The sequence below is a fragment of the Rhinoraja longicauda genome, chromosome 5 (assembly GCF_053455715.1).
Source record: "Rhinoraja longicauda isolate Sanriku21f chromosome 5, sRhiLon1.1, whole genome shotgun sequence".
NCBI lineage: Eukaryota > Metazoa > Chordata > Chondrichthyes > Rajiformes > Arhynchobatidae > Rhinoraja > Rhinoraja longicauda.
Genome location: NC_135957.1, coordinates 52,127,436 through 52,150,305, shown reverse-complemented (window position 1 = coordinate 52,150,305; position 22,870 = coordinate 52,127,436). Strand labels below are relative to the sequence as shown.

At 39.0% G+C, this 22,870-nt stretch overlaps 1 long non-coding RNA gene across 1 annotated transcript in view; it reads left to right on the top strand.

Moving 5' to 3' along the window:
* Nucleotides 1-15,629, top strand: part of LOC144593648 (uncharacterized) — a 34,545-nt gene extending 18,916 nt beyond the window's left edge. The window contains exons 2-3 of the long non-coding RNA XR_013547275.1: nucleotides 8,409-8,488; nucleotides 15,448-15,629. This is a non-coding gene — a long non-coding RNA (uncharacterized LOC144593648). The remainder of the gene's footprint in view (nucleotides 1-8,408; nucleotides 8,489-15,447) is intronic.
* Nucleotides 15,630-22,870: the final 7,241 nt, after the last annotated feature.

Sequence of the window (22,870 nt, the reverse complement as noted above, 5' to 3'; positions counted from 1 at the left end):
TGACCCGCTGAGTTACCCCAGCATTTTGTGTCTATCTTAGCTATCAACCGGCATCTTCAGTTCCTTCCTACTAAATTTACAAATTTGCAGACAACACCACTGTAGGGTAATAAATGATAATGAGGTCGAGTACAGGAAGGAGATCGAGAACCTTGTAACATGGTGCCATTATAACAACCTCTCCCTCAATGTCAGCAAGACAAAGGAGATTGTGATTGACTTCAGGATGCAAAACAGTACACACCTCCCAGTCTACATAGATGGCGCTGAAGTAGAGATGGTCAAAAGCTTCAAATTCCTTGGAACAAATATCACCAGCAATCTGTCCTGGACCAGCCACATCAAAGCCATGGCAAAAAAGAGCACATTAACACCTCTAATTCCCCATGTCCCCGACAATCCTCAATAACCTCTACCGATCGGCCATCTCATTGTGATGCAACACAGCCTGATTTAGGAATAGCTCCATCCAATACCACAAGAAATTTTGAACAATTGTAGATGTAGCCCAGACCATCACACAATCCAGCCTCCCTTCTATTAACTCAATCTACACTTCACTCTGCTTTGACAGGCTGCCAGCATAATCAAGGACCAGTCTCTTCCCTGGTCACTCCCTATTCTCCCCTCTCCCATCAGGCCAGAGTTAGAGAAGTTTCAGAATGCATACCTCCAGATGCATGGACAGTTTATTTGCTCTTAACAAATGGTCCTTTCATCAACTAGTGTGGTCCTGACCTCCCATCTACCTCATTGGAGAGCCTTGATCTATCTTTAATTTGACTTTATTGGACTTCAATGTTATATCTTTGCACAAAATGCTGTCCTCTTTACCCTTTATCTGTGCAGTGTAGACAGCTTGATTGTATTCATATACAGTCTTTTCTTTGACTGGATAGCATGCAAACAAAATCTTTTCACTGTACCTCAGTTTACGTGACAATAATAATAAACTGCTAAACTAACCTTCAGTCCAACTTATCCATGTTGACCAAGATGTTTACCTGAGCTAGTCCCATTTGCCTGCATTTGGTCCATATTGCATTAAACCTTGACTATCCATATACCTGCCTAACTTTCTTTTAACTAGTACATATCACCTTTACTTGTGAACAGGCAGAGGAGGTGGTTGAGGCAGGGACTATTTGCAAAGTTTAAGAAACAATTAAATGGGTACATGGATAGGATGAGTTTAGAGGGATATGGGCCAAAAGCAGGCAGGTACAACTGGTGTAGAAGGGACATGTTGGTTGGTTTGGGCAAGTTGGGCCGAAGGGCCTGTTTCCACGGTGTATGACTCTATGACTATGACTCTATAAAAGATAGAAAGGCATGAATTGATAGTTAAGTACTGCTGATTTATTCAAAATTGTGTAATTTTTCAAATGTTGGTGTTTGTTTCAATAGAACTTGTGGGACTTAGCTATTTTTATTTGCTATTCCATCCATCACTCAACCAATGCATTTATTTTGTAATAATCATCAATCAATTTGAATGCTTGAGTTATTTTGAAAATGATATCATTTTAGGTTAATCATGTTTACTCAGTTTTCTGTTATTAATGTTATTGAATTTCTACTTCATTAATTCATCTGTGAAAACTGTCCAGTGCATCAATTTTTGAGAGGTAGATATAACAATACATGATTGTACAAACTATAAGCCAGAGCAGGTGACCTGGTCCCACAAGCTTGCTACACAATTTCATATGATCATGGCTGACCTTATTGTAACTTATTTGTGTCCTCCGGTAATTATTCACTTTATATGGCTTATCACGTATTGATCAACCACTGCCTTAAACATTATTTGCAGACTTTATTTCCACCACCTGATAAGGAAGGGTTCCAAAGATTCAGGCCGTTCTGAAAGAAAGTATTTTAGAACATGCAACAGTAAAGCATAAGAACAGGGCCTTATGCCCACAATGTCTGTGCCGAACATGATGCCAAGCCCAACTTTTATTTCCCTGTATATAATCCATCTCTCTCCATTCCCTGCATATCCATATGCCTATTCAAAAGTCTCTGAAAAGCCACTGTCATATCTGCCTCAACCATAGGGTTGCCAACTGTCCCGTATTAGCCGGGACATCCCATATTTTGGGCTAAATTGGTTTGTCCTGTACGGGACCGCCCTTGTCCAGATTAGGCCCGGGAGACGCTGTAGGCCCGGACGCTGTAGGCCCCGACACTGTAGGCCTGAACACTGTAGGCCCCGACACTATAGGCCCTGACGCTAAAGGTCCCGATAGTTTAGGTCCCGACACTCGAGGCTTCCGACATTTTAGCTCGGGACAGTGTAGGCCCGGAGGCCCAGGCGCCGCCTAACGGATGTTGCGTAGCAACCCGCCTCTCGGCCCGGGCGGCCACCATTGGTGGAGCAGGAGCACATGGCCGCTGGCTGGGTGAGGTCACATGGGGTGCGGGGTGGTGAGGTCACCTTGTCCCGTATTTGGGAGTGAGATAGTTGGCACCCCTACTTAACCACCAGCAGCGACAGTATGTTCCAGGCACTCACAAACTTTCTATGTAAAACACTTGTTCCTTGAAACATTGGTCCTCTCACCTTAAAGCCATGCCCTCGAGTAGTGATTATTCCATCCTGGGAAAAAGGTTCTGACTGTCTATCCTATGCCACTCTAATTTTATAAAATTCTATCAGATCTTCCTGCAACCTCCAGCATTCTAAAGAAAACAGGGAGACCTGTCCAACCTCTCCCTGTAGCTAATACACCCTAATCCAGGTATCATTCTGGTAAACCTTCTTTGCACCCTTTCTAAAGCCTCCACATCCTTCCTGTAATAGGGTGGCCAGAACTGTATGCTATACTTCAAATGTGACCTAACTAAAGTCCTATAAAGCTGCATCATGATGCCACATCCCTTCCGAAAGCCTTATTTTTAAACCGTGATCCCTAGTTCTAAATTCTTCCACAAGAGAGAACATCTTCTCACATCTAACATGTTCAATCTTCAATAGATTCAGGATCAGTTCCTGTGGATTGGAGGGTAGCTAATGTGATTCCACGTTTCAAGAAAGGAGTGAGAGAGAAAACCGGGAATTATAGACCAGTTAGCCTGACATTGGTGGTGGGGAAGATGCTGGAGTCAATTATTAAAGAGGTAATAACGGTGCATTTGGATAGCAGTAAAAGGATTGGTCCAAGTCAGCATGGATTTATGAAGGGGAAATCCTGCTTGACTAATCTTCTGGAATTTTTTGAGGATGTGACAATTAAAATGGATGAAGGGGAGCCAGTGGATGTAGTGTATCTAGACTTTCAGAAAGCCTTTGATAAGGTCCCACACGGGAGATTGGTGAGCAAAGTTAGAGCACATGGTATTGGGGGTAGGGTATGGACATGGATAGAGAATTGGTTGGCAGACAGGAAGCAAAGAGTAGGAATAAACGGGTCCTTTTCAGAATGGCAGGCAGTGGCGAATGGAGTGCTGCAAGGCTCGGTGCTGGGGCCGCAACTATTTACAATATATATCAATGATTTGGAAGATGGAATTAGAAGTAACACAAGCAAGTTTGCAGATAACACAATGCTGGGTGGCAGTGTGAACTGCGAAGAGGATGTTAGGAGGTTGCAGGGTGACTTGGACAGGTTGAGTGAGTGGGCAGATGCATGGCAGATGCTGTATAATGTAGATAAATGTGAGGTTATCCACTTTGGCGGCAAAAACAAGGAGGCAGATTATTATCTCAATGGTGTCAGATTAGGTAAAGGGGAAGTGCAACGAGATCTTGGTGTCCTTATACACCAGTCACTGAAAGTAAGCGTGCAGGTACAGCAGGCAGTGAAGAAAGCTAATGGCATGTTGGCCTTTTTTACAAGAGGATTTGAGTATAGGAGCAAAGAGGTCCTTCTCAAGTTGTACAGGGCCCTGGTGAGACCACATCTGGAGTATTGTGTGCAGTTTTGGTCTCCTAATTTGAGGAAGGACGTCCTTGCTATTGAAGCAGTGCAGCGTAGGTTCACAAGGTTAATCCCTGGGATGGAGGGCCTGTCATATGAGGAAAGATTGGAAAGACTGGGCTTGTATTCACTGGAGTTTAGAAGGATGAGAGGGGATCTTATAGAGACGTATAAAATTATAAAAGGACTGGATAAGCTAGATGCAGGAAAAATGTTCCCAATGTTGGGGCAGTCCAGAACCAGGAGCCACAGTCTAAGAATAAAGGGGGGGGTCATTTAAAACTGAGGTGAGAAGAAACTTTTTCACCCAGAGAGTTGTGAATTTGTGGAATTCTCTGCCACAGAAGGCAGTGGAGGCCAATTCATTGGATGAATTTAAAAGAGAGTTTGATAGAGCACTAGGGGCTAGTGGAATCAAGGGATATGGGGAGAAGGAAGGCACAGATTACTGATTGTGGATGATCAACCATGATCACTATGAATGGTGGTACTGGCTCGAAGGACCAAATGGCCTCCTCTTGCACCTATTTTCTATGTTTGTATGTTTCTATGTCAAGGCCCTCAGGATCTTCTATGTTTTAGTTATTCTTCTAAACTCGAGCATGTACAAGAATAACCGTATTCAACTCTCCGCAATGGAATAAACATCCTATTCCAGATATGAGCCAAGTATTTTTTAATGCTTTCAATGCATAAACATTGTTCCATAAGTAAGTAGGCCAATATTATCTGCAATCCTCCAGATGTAGTTTTACCAATTCCCTTTGCCCCTGAAATGTAGTTTCCTTTTTTTATATTCATTTACCTGTCAATAAATGATAACATTCTGTTAAATTTCCTAATTGTGGTGTCTCCAAATGAGCTTTTTGCAAAACTCAGATTTCTCTGCATCTCAGAGCTCTGCTATCACTCACCATTCTGAAGTTAAAGAATTTCTCGGAATACACCTCGTTCCACAAGGGTTGTCTGCTGTTATTGCTCTTTATGGGTATGTGCTTCCACTACCTCTAATTACTTGTCTGGTGGGTATGCAGCTCCCCTGAGGAGATAAGGCAACTTTCCTACACTATCTCTCTTAGTTAAGGCTTGAAATGATGCACCAAAAAAGATTAGTGCCTGCTTCTCCCATTTTATATTACTTTTCAATATATCCTCAGTTCTACACCTGAAAAATTACCACAATTTAAGCAAAGGATTTTCTCAACTTGTACAACTGAAATAAAATAGTTTTTTTCCAGAGGAAAAACAAGGACAATTTATTTTACTTCACATGAATGGTCTGCATTTCAAGGAATTCTGGATATCTCTCTGCAATATTCCAGTACATCAAAACAAAAACAAAGACTTGCTTTACTTAGCCCAGCATTATATCCTCAGCCTAAGTGAGTAGGAAAAGATCTGGCAATTGCACTACTACATAGGAAAATATTGAAATGGGATATCTGGACTCAGGAAAGAAAACTGTAGAGTTGCTAACATATCTGAGTAAGACGAACATCAGATCTTGACTGTATAATAAGATAGCAGGATTAGTTGTACAAATAAGAAACAGTCCACAGGAATGTTTTCTTGAAGATAACCTTACCTTCACCAGAGATCACAGGATGAATTTTTACAGTGATGTCCATGGCAATTGAGAGCCAGGGTTAGCACAAGAACACATTGAACTGAAGGCAACATAAATTGACATATACAGAGTAAAGACATATTCATAATCCAAAAGGGGAAGCCATGCTTTGTGAATAACAAAAGATGTGAATAATCACAAGAACTGAGGCCACTTGATACTAACCATAGGCAGGACCTTCAAGACACATAATGATCATGCAGGAAAATACTAAAGACCATTATCTGAATGATGAGGGATTGCAGAGCTCTGAGAAGGATACACAATAAACTTCAGTTAGCAGTGGTGAGATAAGATCTGGAGTACTGCATACAGTATTTGCCTCTTTATTTAAGGAAGGATATTAATCCATTGAAAACATTGCAGAGGAGACTTACCAGACTAAAAGCTGGAATGAGGAGGTTGTTTTATGAGGAAAGGTTGCATAGGATCGGTTTGCAGCTGTTAGAGTGTAGAAGAGTGAGAGTTGACTTCATTGAAATACAAGATCCTGAGAAGCTTCTTATTACAATAATAAACTAAATTAAGATTCCAAGATACCACATCCAGGTCCACCACAGATTTTCTGGCAACTAATCCGGACAAAATCGCGAGAGTGCACTTGAAATCCCCCCAGAAAATTTGGTGAAAATCGGCGGCACATCTTTACATCATCCTGAGAGGCAAATATGCCCCCTGAGGCCAGGGCTCTGGTACTCTGGCCCGGCCGAAGCCAGCAGATTTATTCTCATAGCCGATCTCCATGGCCGACTTTGCAGGCTGATATCATAACCCTTTGGTGGCCCAGATGGACGGTTTTTGTACCGTTGGACTCCTGCTGGAGGCCGCAACTTCTGTTGATCCAACAAAATGGATAAAGCTCTGGAACCAAGGGTGCCAAAAATCGGTGGAGGACCTGTACTTCAATCTAAAGCATGCAGTCAAGTCTTTATGAGATTCAAATCTGTGCACCTCTAACTCAGAAACAACCAAGCTTTCACTTGAGACGTGTTCACAAGAATACATCAGATCTCTACTGTAATTGGCACAGCAAAATAGCAGTTATCAATTGAGAATGCACAAGATTAGCTATATGAGAACATTTAGAAGAAAAGAAGCAAATGTGGAGGGCTTGAAGCTCATGAGAATTTGTTCAGAAGAAAAATAACATCATTAATATTTTTGCTGTGTTAGGATGTAAAATTTCTGTACAGAGGCATGTAAAATTTCTTCTTGCAATGAGGTGGAGGAAAACAAGAATAAATTGACTCCAGCAGATGATTATAGCATAGAAACCAGATAGACATTGGTTTGAGGCATGGGGATTGAGAGATATATGAACAAAAATTTAAAGGTAAAAAAAAGAAAAATGTGCAGTTTCCACTCAAATTGGGCAGCTATTCACAAGAATGGATTTATTTGTTTCTTGTTCTCAATGGAATACAAAAATCCATTGCACAACTCATTTATTTTGGCATGAGTCATTTGACTCTCATGATTTCTAAAAGTGAAAATCTCCAAGCTGACACCTGAGAGTGTAACTGTAATTGCTCCAGGAAACAGAATAGGTAAGAAAATAACTGATCTTTTCGTTAGTTAATAGTTAGTTCTTTACCTCAATATGCTCTGTTACTAATTCAACTAAGATATCAAATTCAAGAATAAAAGCATGAAATGAGCCTGATCCAAATGTATTCTTCGTTTTGGTTCGGCCAGCTCTCAAGAGAGAGCTGGATAGAGCTCTTAAGGATAGCGGAGTGAGGGGGTATGGGGAGAAGGCAGGAACGGGGTACTGATTGAGAGTGATCAGCCATGATCGCATTGAATGGCGGTGCTGGCTCAAAGGGCTGAATGGCCTACTCCTGCACCTATTGTCTATTGTCTATTGTCTATTGTCTATACGCATCCGGCATTTTATACAAATCACTTTAAGTTTTGATCTCGTCTAATTTCTTGTATTAACAGTTCTGATTTATAAAAAGGGTATGTTCCACTAATATCATTTGCCAAAGGCTGTGACTATTTCCATCTCTTACAATACCATAACATAAAATAATGAATGGCTCACTCACTGACTGACCTTACAACAAGAAAGGGAAAGACAGAATTGTCTTTTTCTTTGGTAAACACTCTGCTTGTGAAGGTTTTCTTCTTTCATTCACTCAGTTAAGTAAACGTTGGGTTATAAGTTCAGTGGTTGCTTTCTTTGGTTACCATAGTTACCACAGGCACTGCAGAGAACATTCATTTTAAGGTGCTAAGTTGTTTTAAGGTGCAAGGTTTCTTGGTACAAAAGAATATTTTTTTGCCGTTAATTCTAATCGTCAGAGAAAAGGAAGAAAATAAAGATGAATTCTAATCAGGACATATTTAGTCATTATTTTGCCATTATATGAGAAAAAGTATTTTATATTTAAAATAGATTTTCAAAATAACTTTACCCCATAAAATATATGATTAGGGTATGAAAAATCAATTTTGGTAGTAAGGGTGCCATATAAAAAAAACTTTTTACATGACACCTCACTTTTTATAATGTAGTAATAGCTGCCATCTTTTGGAAATTTCATTTATTTATTATTTTATTATTTTTAGGAATAATTAATTTATGCTCATTTTCATGAACTGTTAATTTCTTAAAGCCATAGCAGGAGGCTCATTATGTTTTTGCTTGATTTTTGCTGCAATAATCCAGCACTAATTCCAATGTCTTGAATGCTCCCCATCATCTTTTTTTGTGTTGAATATTATTAGGCTATGTGCCTTCAGAATTGAGTAAAATCTAAATTAACTTCGAAACAATGCATTCACGAAGATGTTCTCAGGGGGATTGTTGTACATTTTAAGTGAAATAATTAAAATATTTATTTTGACAGTACTCGTGCTCTCTAAATTGACTTCTTGTCATGGAGACTATTGAAGCAGCCATCGTGAAGTTGAAGCAAAATCTGTGTTGGTGAGTTCATCAAGTCTTCTGAAGTTAGCTCCTGACATCTATGGAATAAATAGTTTAAAATGAGTGGCAGAGTATGAGTAAAATTCTGCAATGATTGAGAAGAAGAAAGTGATATTAGTTTATAGTGATGTCACTGTGAAGTATTGAAGGTTACGTTACCTTTGAAGATATCCGACAAATAAAGCTTTGATGTCCCAGTTAAAAAGGGAGCTTTCTGCACCTAATGACATTTCATTTTATTTAACCGCAAATATAGGCTGTCTTTTACCACAAATCATATATAAAATCTGCACTTATTCTTCAAGAACATGTTTTAGTTCTGTTATAAATCATAATGCATCAGTAATACAAAAGGACAATGATTGGTAATTAATTTTATAAAGCTTGGGAAAAATAACCGCAGAGAATTCTGTGGGGAAAAATAAACAATGAAGAATAGAAATAGTAATGTTTGATACTGAATGAAATCTGTACTAAAATATTCACCTTAAATATATGAATGCACCCATTTATAAAAAAGATTCGATCATATTATGAAACATGTGATTTAATTGATCTAGATGTACCAGAAATTGTGATAAGGTTTAATATTTTTAAATAATTCCAGTATTCAGTGTGTGCATTTTGAAGCATTTCTGGACACATGCAACATTCAATAAATATTAATATAGGTGCAGTTTCAGAAGATAAAATTTGTCCTTGTATATAAAATACTTTTATGTCTTCAACCAAACACTTGCATCCTATGTCATTGATTGAGCTTAGTATTAGGATGTGTGTAGTAATTAACAAACCTCCCATGGTATTTTTCATTATGTGAGTGAGTTCGCATAGAGGTCAATTAAAAGACTATAGATATTCTAGCACCAGTATGATTTGTTCTTGGAAAATGCTTTTTACTTTTGCATTTTTTTAAATACAATATGAGAGCCAACTCATAATGAACATTTAATAAGGAAATCAGCAATCAAGGATTTGTTACTCCAATATTTTTTTTAAACTGTTCTTTCAGAAACTTTACCTAATTCAACAACATGGTATCTACAGAACAATTTAATAACAACAAAAAATAAATATTTGGAATTTTATCATGGGTAACATAGTCCAAATGTCCTGAATTATTTTACATAGATGTTTCAAAGCAATACACAAAATGCTGGAGTAACTCAGCGAGACAGGCAGCTTCTCTGGAGAGAAGGAATGGGTGATGTTTCGGGTCAAGACCCTTCAATTGATTGTTCTGTTGAGAGATTTTTGGACATTTTGAATAATGCAATGGTTACAGCTAAGTGGGAGGGCATTTAGCCGATCATGTCCATGCCACCTCTTTACCCTCATCCCTACCTCCATAGCCTTACACATTTTTCTCTATCATATATTTATCCAATTCCCTCCTAAAAGACACAATGAAACCTGCCCTTACTCCATCTGCAGGCACTGTATTCCCGATTCCAACCAAATTTGTGCAAAATGTCTTTCTCATGTCACTCTTTATTCTTTCCCCCTTCATTTTGTACAGTATCTGTGGCCACAAGTCCACAATCCCACCACCATAGACAATTGTCCAACTGTCAGCTTTGGCTGGACCCGTCATCATTTTACATGCTTCCATCAAATCTCCCCTGAGCCCTCTCCAAAGAAAATAGTCACAGCCTCTCAATTCTGATCTTGTAAATGTGGTGTTTCATGCCTCTGCAATACCCCACATCTTTCTTATGATGTGCCCATGAATTGAACCCAATACTCCAGTTAAAGCTGAACCAACAAACCAATATCAATACCAGCATCTTATAAACATACAACATACTTTCCCTGCTTATGCAAACTGCCTCTATTGATAAAGTTGACCTTGTGCATACCTTATTAAACATTTACTCAATCTTGCTTGCCATTTTCAATGATTTATGCATCTATATTCTTAATTCATAGATACAAAGAACTGTAGATGCCGGTTAATGTGGAAAAGGACACATAGTGCTGGACTCACTCAACGGGTCAGGCAACCCTAACCCCCAAGGCATCTTCTAACTCAACATGGTGTTCAATCTTTTTAAATCCTGATCAATGTGCCCATGTTTGCAGGTGGCAACATTAGGAAATAATTTTGTCATTTACATCTTGTTTTGTGTTCCTTTACTTGTTCCATTACCACTATCTTTCCCTTTTGAGTTTCATTTAATCATAGTCTGTCCCTTTTGTTCTTTCCTTGCTCCTCACAATCCTTATCTTTGGGATTTCTAACTGTTGATAACTGTTGCGTAACTGGTGTCCACAAATGATGGAATCTTAATGTATCCTCGTGTATGTAGCTCTATTTTTTCCATAAGAATTGCTATAGTTCAAAATCTTCCTTATGGGCAATAAATGTAGTCATGACAGAAAGCTTTGAAACCCATGGACAAATAAAAGGAAGAGTCATGATGGAGAAAAGGCTCAACTTTAATCAACCAGTCCTATACTTTTCAAACCAAAACCATTCCATGCATTGGTAATCTTAACAGTTGTTATATACACTAGGTTTTCCTTTGCAAGTTTGCCTGATTGATATAAAATTCTAGAAGTTCATGTGCTTCATAAACTACAGTACAATACCCTATTAGCAGCAGCATAAATTCAGCTGTAGCTGTATCTGCGCCCTGCCTCAAATTATGATCAAGTGCCCTCAAAATAAATATGATCACTAATTTTAGCCTTGGTCATAGCAGTTTCACTTTGATTGAATTATTTCATTGAATGCTAAGCAATCGTGTCATATGAGAGATGACATGGTGGCATGAGCAAGACATATTTATCTGAACTAAAACCATGTTTTGTTTCTTTTTGTAGCCATTGATTTTGTTCAACTGTCTTTGAATGAAATCTCTTTCCCTTTAACTCATATTCTGGTCACATCGTTTGGTGCATTTATCCGATTTAATGACACCACAAGAAAAATATTAAGTTACTGTCGTATTATCTCCCATATTACCAGTATAGATTGTATTAACTATGATTATACAATTTGATTTAGAAGATTAAGAAGATTTAACAAAGTCTTCAAGATTTTAAAGGAGCTCAATATATTGGATAGTAACTATTTCTTCTGGTTGAGGAGTAAAGGAATAGCGGGCATGGTTTAAACATTAGAGCTAAGCCATTCAGGAATATATTTCTATTTGCAGAGAGCAGTAATAATTTGTAAATCTCTGTACTGTAAACAGCCACTCATTCTTGGTCAATTGTTAATTTTAAGTTTGAGGTTGATAGATTTGTGATAAACAAAGCTACAAAGGGATTCAGTACAAAGGTGAGTATATTGAGTTTGTTCTAGATCACCTAGGGTCTCATTGAATGGAAAACCGAGTCCTCCTGTCCATTGGTGTGAACCACAGGGTTGTTGAATAGGTCCTTCCATCATTGTCTCAACAACGTTTTTCTGGTGTGAAGCCAATTTTCCCACTTGTATCTGCCTTCTTGAACAAAGTTAAGCTTTCTGAAAAGATTTTTGAATACCTTATCCAATTGTGTTATCTTTATTATGGAATTAAAGTTTATTTATTAGGCATAATCTATTGCTAAAATGACACTAACCATCTCGTTTGAACCTTCTGTGCTTAATATCAAAAGCACAGAAATTATGGTACATGCAAAGATTTTCTTAAGAAGTACATCTTTTAGGTTACATGAAGTTTTTAATTTTATTTGGCTTTATCATTATTTCTGACCTTTTTATTACAAAAACACACTCATTGAACTTGATTTTACTGGTTTAAGCCCCAAATAGAATAAATCACCAAAATATTAGATTAAAACAAAGATATTTTCTTCAGTTGTCAGGAGATTTTATGTGATACATGTGGAAGCACTTAAATTAGTTTGGCCGTGTTTCCTTTATTGCTTTTTAGAGTCTTGGGATGCAATTTTCGAAAATTCAACGAGAAATTTCCCACCAGACTATTTTCAAAGTAAAATGCTAATCATTGGAGATTGAATGAACTTCTGCTTCCTGCTAACTTTATTAAAACTTGATGTGGAATAATTGCAGTTAAATTAATATAAATAGAAATTAATGTAGCTGCAAAGATGAATATGCCAAATACCTTTATGTTTTACATGGCATTATTGAGTGAAGTACTGAACCTCAATCTTGCTCTTGTAGTTTTATCACTGAGACAATATTAAAAAATAAACAGCTTTAAGCAAGTAAAGAGACTTGGAAAATTGAAGAGGAGAGGTGGGTAGGGAAGGGAAAGAAAAAAACGTTGATATTTGTGCTTAGATGTAATGTTAATGTATAAACATGTTATTAACTGAGAGGAATTGTAAATTATTACAAGAAGTAACATAGAGAGTGGACGCATGTAAAATCTGATAGATCATTAATAGATAGGAATGTTACAGCTAAAGATGCTTATAATCAGTGGTGAAAACTACACTGCCAGCTGCGCACCATTAGGGCAATAGGGCATAGCCATTCTAAATATGAACCAACTCTTCTAATGGGTCTGTAATAGCTATTCCTTTCCTATTCAAACTGATAAGAAGGAATATAAACAGTTATCAAGATTGGAAACAAAAATGAATATGAACAGTTTAGAAACTTTAAAGATCCCTGTGGAAACATGAAGTGCTTAAAGCTTTATTTGTCCATTTTTGGAATCCAAGACAGTAATACTATTTTGTGAGTGGGATAGAGGTTGAAGTGCCACAAAACCAGAATCCAAGTTGCTAACCTAATAGTGGTGCTAGATTATCTAATCTGTTTTTTTGATAAGCATTGATGATTATGCATCAAGAGCAGAAAATGTTATCCGGTTGAAAGATAATCATTGGTTCATTTAAAAAGTCTTCACAGACATGGATAGATGGAAGGATTGGAGTAAACATGTGGTCGTCTGTGTTTGCACACAAAGGTCAGCAAGTGTCAGTTGTGGATCAGAGTGTCAAGCAGAGTAGTCCAAGAATAATAGGAAAAAAAAACTGCAGATGCTGGTTTAAATCAAAGGTAGACACAAAATGCTGGAGTAACTCAGCGGGTCAGGCAGCATCTCAGGAGAGAAGGAATGGGTGACGTTTCGGGTCGAGACCCTTCTTCAGTCTGAAGAAGGGTCTCGACCCGAAACGTCACTCAGTCCTAGAATAATGTTGAAAGAAGGGCTGAGGGAACGTTATGTTCAGTGGGGGCATTGATCTGAAAAGAGTTGAAATGGAAGAAAACGTTGCATTGAGTGCGATAGCATTTGAAAGACAAACACAATAATGTTGACCTTATAGGAGGGAGGCTCGGAGTTGGACATGGAAACGATGGACCTACAAACCAAAAGACATAAAACATAAGTTGAAAAAAAGGAAGACATTTCAAAAGTGTTGTGGAATGTGGCGTTGCAGGGGTGGTTGCAACAAGGACAAAAATTGTGAAAATAGAATTCAATGCTTTCACAAAGTGAGTGATGGCATTATAATTGAAGTATCTGTGGAGGTTTGTGAGCTGGTAGTAGAAACTGGTGAATGATGTATACCCTGAGATTGAGGAAGAGAATGTGGAAAAGGGAAAGTAAGAACTGAAAATATTTAAAAAATAAGAGAAGGATGAAACTTAGAAACAAAGTTAATTATATTTTCGTCTCAGAGCAACAGAAATAAATATTCCCATATGGTCATGTATTAAGAGTGGAATCGTGCTGGCATTAGGATACATTTTTTAGATGTTTGTACTATCTTGAAGTGTTGTTTATTTTTTAGGAGCACAATTTGGAGTATTGTGGAAAAAAACTATTCATTGCTTGGTTTATAACAAAGGTTTAATTATGGTATGACAGATCTCTGGAAACATATTCAATTGAAATAATAACACATTGATACAGAGAGCTACTTTTCAAAAGCTAAATTAAATTCATTTTAAGTGATATAACCCCTTGGACTGCATTTAGCATTGACACAAATGGCTGAAATATAATATCTGCAGAAAGAAAAACAATTTCTTGCCGATTGAATACAAAGTTTTCAGTCCCTAGATTGTAAAGGCCAAATCACAGACTGAATCATTGTTCATAGACACAGTCTATATGCTAGCAAATTCTAATTATGGTACAGGCATAAATTATTTTCTTTACAGCAGTTAAATTGTTCTCCAATCGATATATTTTTTCTTCTATTTCCAGGATTGGTCAGGGTGAAATTATGACAAAGCAAACTAGCTAAACTGAAAGTGTTTTGGGAATGGCTTTGATGTTCAAATTGAGTAGTTTCCAAAAAGATGTTAAACATCCCAATGCCTATGACACTGCCAAGTATCGATCAGATATCAGAGCAACATTTGCATTCATACAGAGTAAGTCTTTATGATGCACCAAAATGCCTTAGAGTTGTTCAGCTGTAATAACTGTAGATATCTTGGTGCATCCTAAAGACTTACATGAGATGAATGCAAATTCTACTCTGATATCTGAGTTAACTTAGGAAAGAGACATTGGGTGGAAGGGGGAAAGAAAGCTTACGTAGAATCGATGAAAAGCAGAAAGGTGCTCTTTCCTTGGAACAAAGAATGATTTCAGTTTGAGATCATGTGCTTGCCAGGGAGATTTTATTCCCGCATCCCCACTGAACAAGTTTTGACATGCTTAGCATGCTTATGATGACATGGAGGCCATTCAGCCCATTTGGTTAATGCCGGCTCCCATCTTTCCCATTCCTGTTGATCTCATGCTCCTGCAGTTGTGGTATTTATTCTCTCTCACATGCGCACCAACTTCATCTTGTTCATTCCTTTGTCATTTAAACTGCACTAAGGGGAAATTTACAATTGCCAATTAACATATCAACATATATTTGGAATATGGGAGGAAACCAGAGCATGCAGATGATTAGCTATTAAGCCATTATGCTACCATGCTAGTTCTATTCGTTGCATCCATCCATTTTTCCTCAGCTCCAACCTTACCTGCTGTCCAACATTTAACAATAACTTATCTTATGTTCAGGATTCAATCCAAGTGCACAACAAAATCTGTCGAAGAAGGATTGAAGAAAGAGCCAAAGTAAACAAAGCTAATGTTAAATGCCGAAATCTTGATGGCCAATGAATTGGAATTAAACAAATTACAAGAAGACCCTCTATCCCTTATCTACTCCCGGCTTTCTGGTGTGATCTACTACTTAAGATGGAAGATGAAACGTCTTTGAAGGTGAAATCTCCAATATGAATTCCTTCCCTTCCACTGACTGCAGTTCATATTATTACCCATTGACAGTCTGTTTTTATGTTCCCTCCCTCATTTTTAACAGATGCAATTCCAATCCCTGTCATTTTCCTTTATCACTCCAAATTTCCCCAAGGTTAAAAGACATTTAGGCAGGTAGATGGATTGGAAAGATTTAGAAGGCTATGGGCCAAACGCAGGCTGGTGGTACTAGTATAGATGGGTCATCTGGGTCAGCATGGGCACATTGGGCCGAATGGTCTATTTCCATGAAGTATAACTATGATTCTATGACTATAAATCTACATAGAAGTTAATAGAAAACCTTAATATCCAGTCAATATCGTTGTTTTTTTCTGGCTTCCCCACACCCCTCTTGTTGAACTCTATACTATCTGTACTTCCTCCTTTCTCCCATTCTCCACTCTATTATCCTATTACCTCCTTCTCCTTTACCTAAGTTGGTAGTCCTCTCTTACTCAACCTTGTCTTCAGAAGGGTCTCGACCCGAAATGTCCCCCATTCCTTCTCTCCAGAGATGCTGCCTGGCCCGCTGAGTTACTCCAGCAGTTGTGTCTACCTTGTCTTCATGACTTTGCTACTCTTGTTCTCAGTAGCATGTCCTTTTCTTCCAATTACTTTACTCCCTCCCATCTCTATGGAAAATAAAACAATACAGCCCAGGAACAGGCCCATCAGTCCATGGTGTCTATGCCAACCGCCATGCCTAATTAAACTAATCACTTACTCATGATCCATATCCCACCATCCCCAACATGTTTATATATCTGCCAAAATGCCTTTTAAACAACACTATTATATCTTCTTCCACTACTTACCAAGGCAATATGTTTCAGATACCAACCACACTGTGTAAAACAACTTGTCTCACACATCTCCTTAAATTTTTCCCATCTCATCTTAAATCCATGCCCTCTAATATTTGCCATTTATATGATCAGAAAAAGACTCTGACTATCTATGAACAAGTGCTTGCTAATCCCAATTTTAAAACCCAAGGCATCTTTTTATTTAAATTCTGTCAATATCTTCCCACCTGCTTCCTGTAAAGACTCTATGCCCTACTCCCAATTCCTCCGTTTATGCCACATCAGTGCCCAACATGAGGTGTTCCACAGCAGGTCATCGGAGATGTCATTCTTTAGGGAATGGGGGTTTCCCTCCTCCATCATAGATGAGGCCCTCACTAGGGTCTCCTCGACATCCCTCAGCTCCGCTCTTGCTCCCCTTCCCCCATTTGTAACAGGGACAGTCCCCCTTATCCTCACCTTCCACCCCATCAGCCATCGCATAAAGCACATAATCCTCCGATATCTTCACCACCTCCAACGGGATCCCACTACTCGCCACATCTTCCCATCCCCTTTCCGCTTTATGCAGAGACTGTTCCCTCCGCAACTCTCTGGTCAACTCGTCCCTTTCCCAACCAAAACACAGGTACTTTCCCCTGCAACCACAGGAGATGCAACACCTGCCTCTATACCTCCCCCCTCGACTGCATCCAAGGACCCCGGCAGAGGTTCACTTGCATCTCCTCCATCCTCATCTACTGTATCCGCTGTTCCAGGTGTGGACTCCTGTATCTCAGCGAGACCAGGTGCAGGCTTGGCGAACGTTTCGCTGAACCCCCCTGCTCAGTCCACCTAAACCTAGCTGACCTCCTGGTTGCTCAACACTTTAACTCCCATTCCCACACTGACCATTCTGTCCTGGGCCTCCACCATTGCCAGGGTGAGGTCCAGTGCAAATTTGAGGAACAGCACCTCATATTTTGCTTTGGCAGCATACACCCACAACAGTATTATAATTGACATCTCTAACTTCAAGTAGCCCTTACTTTCCCTCTCTCTCTCCACCCCCTCCCCTTCCCAGTTCTCCAACTACATTTTATCTTTGTTTGCTTTGTTGTAAACTTCTTCCAACTAACAATGATCTATTCTACATTTTCCTTGATCTCCATTCCCTTTGTCTTGTTTTCACACCTTACGGTTCCTATCAATACACTTCCTTATTTATGTACCACCCACTCCTGTGAAATCGGTCTGAAGAAGGGTCTCAACCCGAAACATCACCCATCCCTTCTCTCCAGAGATGCTGCCTGTCCCGCTGAGTTACTCCAGCATTTTGTGTCTATCTTCGATTTCAGCCCGCATCTAGAGTTCCTTCCTACACAGTTTGACTGCTGAGATGGGTATCTTTTGAAGAAACCCTGGCAAAAATATTGTGAGAGGCAATGTGAAACAATTTCTTAAAATGGGAATGGAAACTCCCATGCAGCTCTGTGTTAGATGGAACCGAAGAATATGGAGAATGTCCAAGTGATTTACATTGAGTATTAAAAATCCATCCTATCTATGTCATAATGTGATAAACTTCAAATAGTTCTCCCCTCAGCCCTCCACACCTGAGAAAACAATTCAAGTTTGATCAACCACTGCTTATACTGTAGTTAACACTCTGCATTCCCGGTAACATCCTGGTGAATCTCTTCTGAACCCTCTGCAAAGCTTACCCACCCTTCTTGTAATGGGGCGGCACAGTGGCATAGCGGTAGAGCTGCTGCTTTACTGCGGCAGAGAACCGGGTTCAATCCTGACTATGGGTGCTGTCTGTACAGAGTTTGCATGTCTCCTTGTGACTGCATGGGTTTTGTCCAGGTGCTTCAGTTTCCTCCCACACTCCAGAGGCAAACAGGTTTGTAGGTTAATTGGCTTTGGTAAAAAGAAATTGTAAATCGTCCCCAGTGTTTAGTATGGTGTTAGTGTACGGAATGCTGGTGCAGACTTCGTGGGCAAAAGGACCTGTTTCCGCACTGTATCGCTAAATTCTAAACCAGAATTGCATACTATATTCCAAATGCAGTCTAACCAAACCTTTGTACAACTGCAAATTGACTTCCTGACTTTCATATTCAATGCCCCAACCAACGAAGGCTTTTTCATCATCCTATCTACTTGTATTGCCACTTTCAGGGACTATGGACTTGCATTCCACTTGTGCAATTCACCTCCACTTGTATATCACTTCCGCTTCCAATTCCCTTGCGCCTATTTCTTCTTTCTTCTCCCATCTGACTTTAGTCATTTTTTCCTATTTCACTCTTTCTTTCCTTTTCAATCTATCTCTTTACTGTCTCCTTGATTCTCTCAGTCACAGCACAGAAACATGCCTTTGGCCCAATTTGCCCATGCTGACAAAGATGCCCCATCTACACGAGTCCCACCTACCCACATTTGGCCCATATCCTGGTAAACCTTCCTGACCATGTACCTATCCAAATCCCTTTGTAATGTTGTTCTTCTCATCCCCACCTCTCTCCCTCCTCCTCCTATTTATTATCTTTGATCTCTCACACGTTATCTCTTCCCAAAGATCCCCTTCTCTTTGATGTCTCCTCATCTTCCAATCATTTTCCCTTTTCTTTCTCCTTTTGTAACTGCTTACTATCTTCCCTCTCTGCCCGTTTTCCAAGAAAAATTCAGGTTAAATTTGATAACAATGGAGATAGATGAGGGTCTAAACATACAAATTGGTTGTGCACTGTGCCTGCAGTTGCTGACTTCTGACTTCTGATACTTTCCCCAAAATATATTTAAATCATGTTTTTGTTATCGTTGTTAGAGAGCTATTCATGCAAAATAATTTGAACACAACATAACAACAGATAGTTTCAGACCTGCAAGAGAATAAACCATATATTCCGCACATGGTATGTGATCGGTGCATTGTTGCGAATTTATTTAAATTCCTTCTCACAAGCATCTAAATTAGGACTTTAGAGTATTATTTATGAGTGCATTTTCATTGTTATGGCAGAACAGTTTTCTTGCATGTTGCAAACCCAACCTAATTTTAATTTGTAAAGGATGGATAGACATCGAATTTTATTAAGGGCAAATAAATTCCTCTGTCAGATTAATTCCCAAGAATGGAAATGAAAATGTAACCCATAGAATCAAAATGTTTCACACAACGTGCAAGCAAATTATTAAAAAAAGGATTATATAATTGTAATTGCATATTTTTAATACCCAAGTCATTCTTGTTCACAGTTCTATTGGTATTGCATTGGGTTCCAATCTTAATATTGTGAAGGTGAAAGATTTTCAAATGTCAGCAGAGTGATATGCTGAGCAAGCATTCTTTTGAAAAATAGTTAGCAAAATGTTACCTCCTTGCAGTTGTCCTAACTAGGCTGCTAGATGAGAGACTGAACTTATGACAGGTGCTTAACAACAGGGAAGGATAGAGCAATTCCAGGGACAGTGGTATAAACCATTCAAGAGCTTACTGGATAGCAAGTTGAATAGAATATAAATAATCAAAATAAGCTTCTGCTTCCAATTATTTGTGATGCTGATGCATCTTTTAAGAAATGACAAATAGATTCAAATCATGCCTTGCAAGTGTCAACAATCTCAAGCAGTTATGCAAAACAACTTCAGAAGAATGTTGACTGATAGAAAATGATAGAATAATGAGAGTTTGGTTCTTATCCCTTTCTCCTTTTTCCTACAGTAAGAGAACAAAGACAGATTTTTCTGTACTTATTATGGTTAAGTAAAATAAACACTTCCATTCATTGGATATTACAGCATTTCACACAGACGACAGTGAGAATTTATTATTCAACAACAGACTAGGTATGAACCCATTGAATGCTGACTATTATTCACAGTTTAATAATGCTTCGTTCCTAATCTATAATATGTATAAACAATTTACCCACAGAGAGGATCCAGACAGGCTTTCGCTGAAAATAGGAGAAAGGAGGATTATAATGATTTGAACAAAGATAATTGTGCAAAGCATATGATGTTGTGCAGTTTTAAGTGGATTGATAACTCAACTAGGATGTTTGGGATTGGTAAATTAAAAAGAACGTGGCAAGTTTTATCTGTCACAGATTAACTGCAGTGGGACAATTTAATTTCCTTCAAATGGTGAAAACTGGAATTTTAATTGCATAGAAACATAGAAACTAGGTGCAGGATGAGGTCATTCGGCCCTTCAAGAAAGCACCGCCATTCATTGTGATCATGGCTGATAATCCACAATCAGTAACCTGTGCCTGCCTTCTCCCTATATCCCTTGATTCCACTGGCCCCTTGAGCTCTATCTAACTCTCTTTTAAATTCATCCAGTGAATTGGCCTCCACTGCCTTCTGTGGCAGAGAATTCCACAAATTCACAACTCTCTGGGTGAAAAAGTTTCTTCCCACCTCAGTTTTAAATGACCTCCCCATTATTCTTAGACTGTGGCCCCTGGTTCTGGACTCCTCCAACATTGGGAACATTTTTCCTGCATCTAGTTTATCCAGCCCTTTTATAATTTTATACGTCTCTATAAGATCCCCTCTCATCTTTCGAAACCCCAGTGAATACAAGCCCAGTTTTCCAATCTTTCCTCATATGACAATCCCGCCATCCCAGGGATTAACCTCGTGAACCTACGCTGCACTGCTTCAATAGCAAGGATGTCCTTCTTCAAATTGGGAGAACAAAACTGCACACAATACTCCAGATGTGGTCTCAGCACCGAGCCTTGCGGCACTCCACTCACCACTGCCTTCCATTCTGACAAGGACCCATATATTTCTACTCTTTCCTTCCTGTCTGCCAACCAATTCTCTATCCATGTCAATACCCTACCCCCAATACCATGTGCTCTAATTTTACTCACCAATCTCCCGTGCGGGACCTTATCAAATGCTCTCTGAAATTCTAGATACACTACATTCTTTGGCTCTCCTTCATTCATTTTACTTGTCACTTCTTCAAAAAATTCCAGACGATTACTCAAGCAGGATTTCCCCTTCATAAATCCATGCTGACTTGGACCAATCCTTTTACTGCTATCCAAATGCGCGGTTATTACCTCTTTAATAATTGACTCCAGCATCTTCCCCACCACCAATGTCAGGCTAACTGGTCTATAATTCTCTGTTTTTTCTCTCGCTCCTTTCTTGAAAAATGGTATATATTAGCTACCCTCCAAACCACAGGAACTGACCCTGAATCTATTGAACATTGGAAAATGATCACCAATGCATCCACGATTTCTAGAGCCACCTCCTTGTGTACCCTGGGATGCAGACCATCATGCCCTGGGGATTTATCAACTTTCAGTCCCATCAGTTTACCCAATACTATTTCTCGCCTAATGCAAATTTATTTCAGTTCCTCTGTCTCCCTAGATCCTCGTCCTCGAGTACATCTGGGAGATTGTTTGTGTCTTCCTTAGTGAAGACAAATCCGAAGTACCTGTTCAATTCTTCTGTCATATCCTTGTTACCCATAATAATTTCACCCGATTCTGCATTCAAGAGACCCACATTTATCTTTACTAATATGTTTTCTCTTAACTTACCTAAAGAAGCTTTTACTGTCCTTCTTTATATTCTTGGCCAGCTTGCCCTCGGACTTCATCTTTTCAGCAAGTATTTCCCTTTTTGTTGTCCTTTGAAAGTTACCCAATCCTCTGGCTTCCAGCTACTCTTTGCTATTTTATACATCTTTTCTTTTAGTTTTATTCCACCCCTAACTTCCCTTGTCAGCCACGGTTGCCTCTTACTCCCCTTAGAATCTTTCTTCCTCTTTGGAATGAAATGATCCTGCATCTTCTGGATTATGCCCAGAAATTGCTGCCCAGAAATTGCAGGTGCAGGTATTTTAATGACACCACTTTCTTGGGTGGTTGAGACCATTTCTGCAATCAAATCTCCATGAATTGTGGGGTCTTTGTGCAATGCAATGAATGACATGAATACTATGATTATTAAGAAACCTATTTGCCATTCAGTCAGTTGTGGGCCAGGGTGTACTTTTCTGGGTTGCACAAAGATACTTTCCATCTCCAGCAACCCTTCATAAAAGGCCATAAAATCATTCCTAGAATCTTCATCTCAGTCCATGCAACTTATCTGACTGCTGCCCAGCCTGCTATGGCCAAGTTATTGTTGCTGGGCTCAAAGCTGGTAAGGGACCATAGGCTGGCTGCCTGTTTATAGCACTTAGTTATTTTGATATGATATGATTGTATTGAACTACAGCCAATAAAATGTTCTCTAACAGCCCATGATAGCTCTCACACATACGGCACGTGCATCCCGCTAGGAAGACAAATGGACATGATAAGGATATGATCCAGATTAAGCAACACTAATCAAATGTTTCCTTGGAT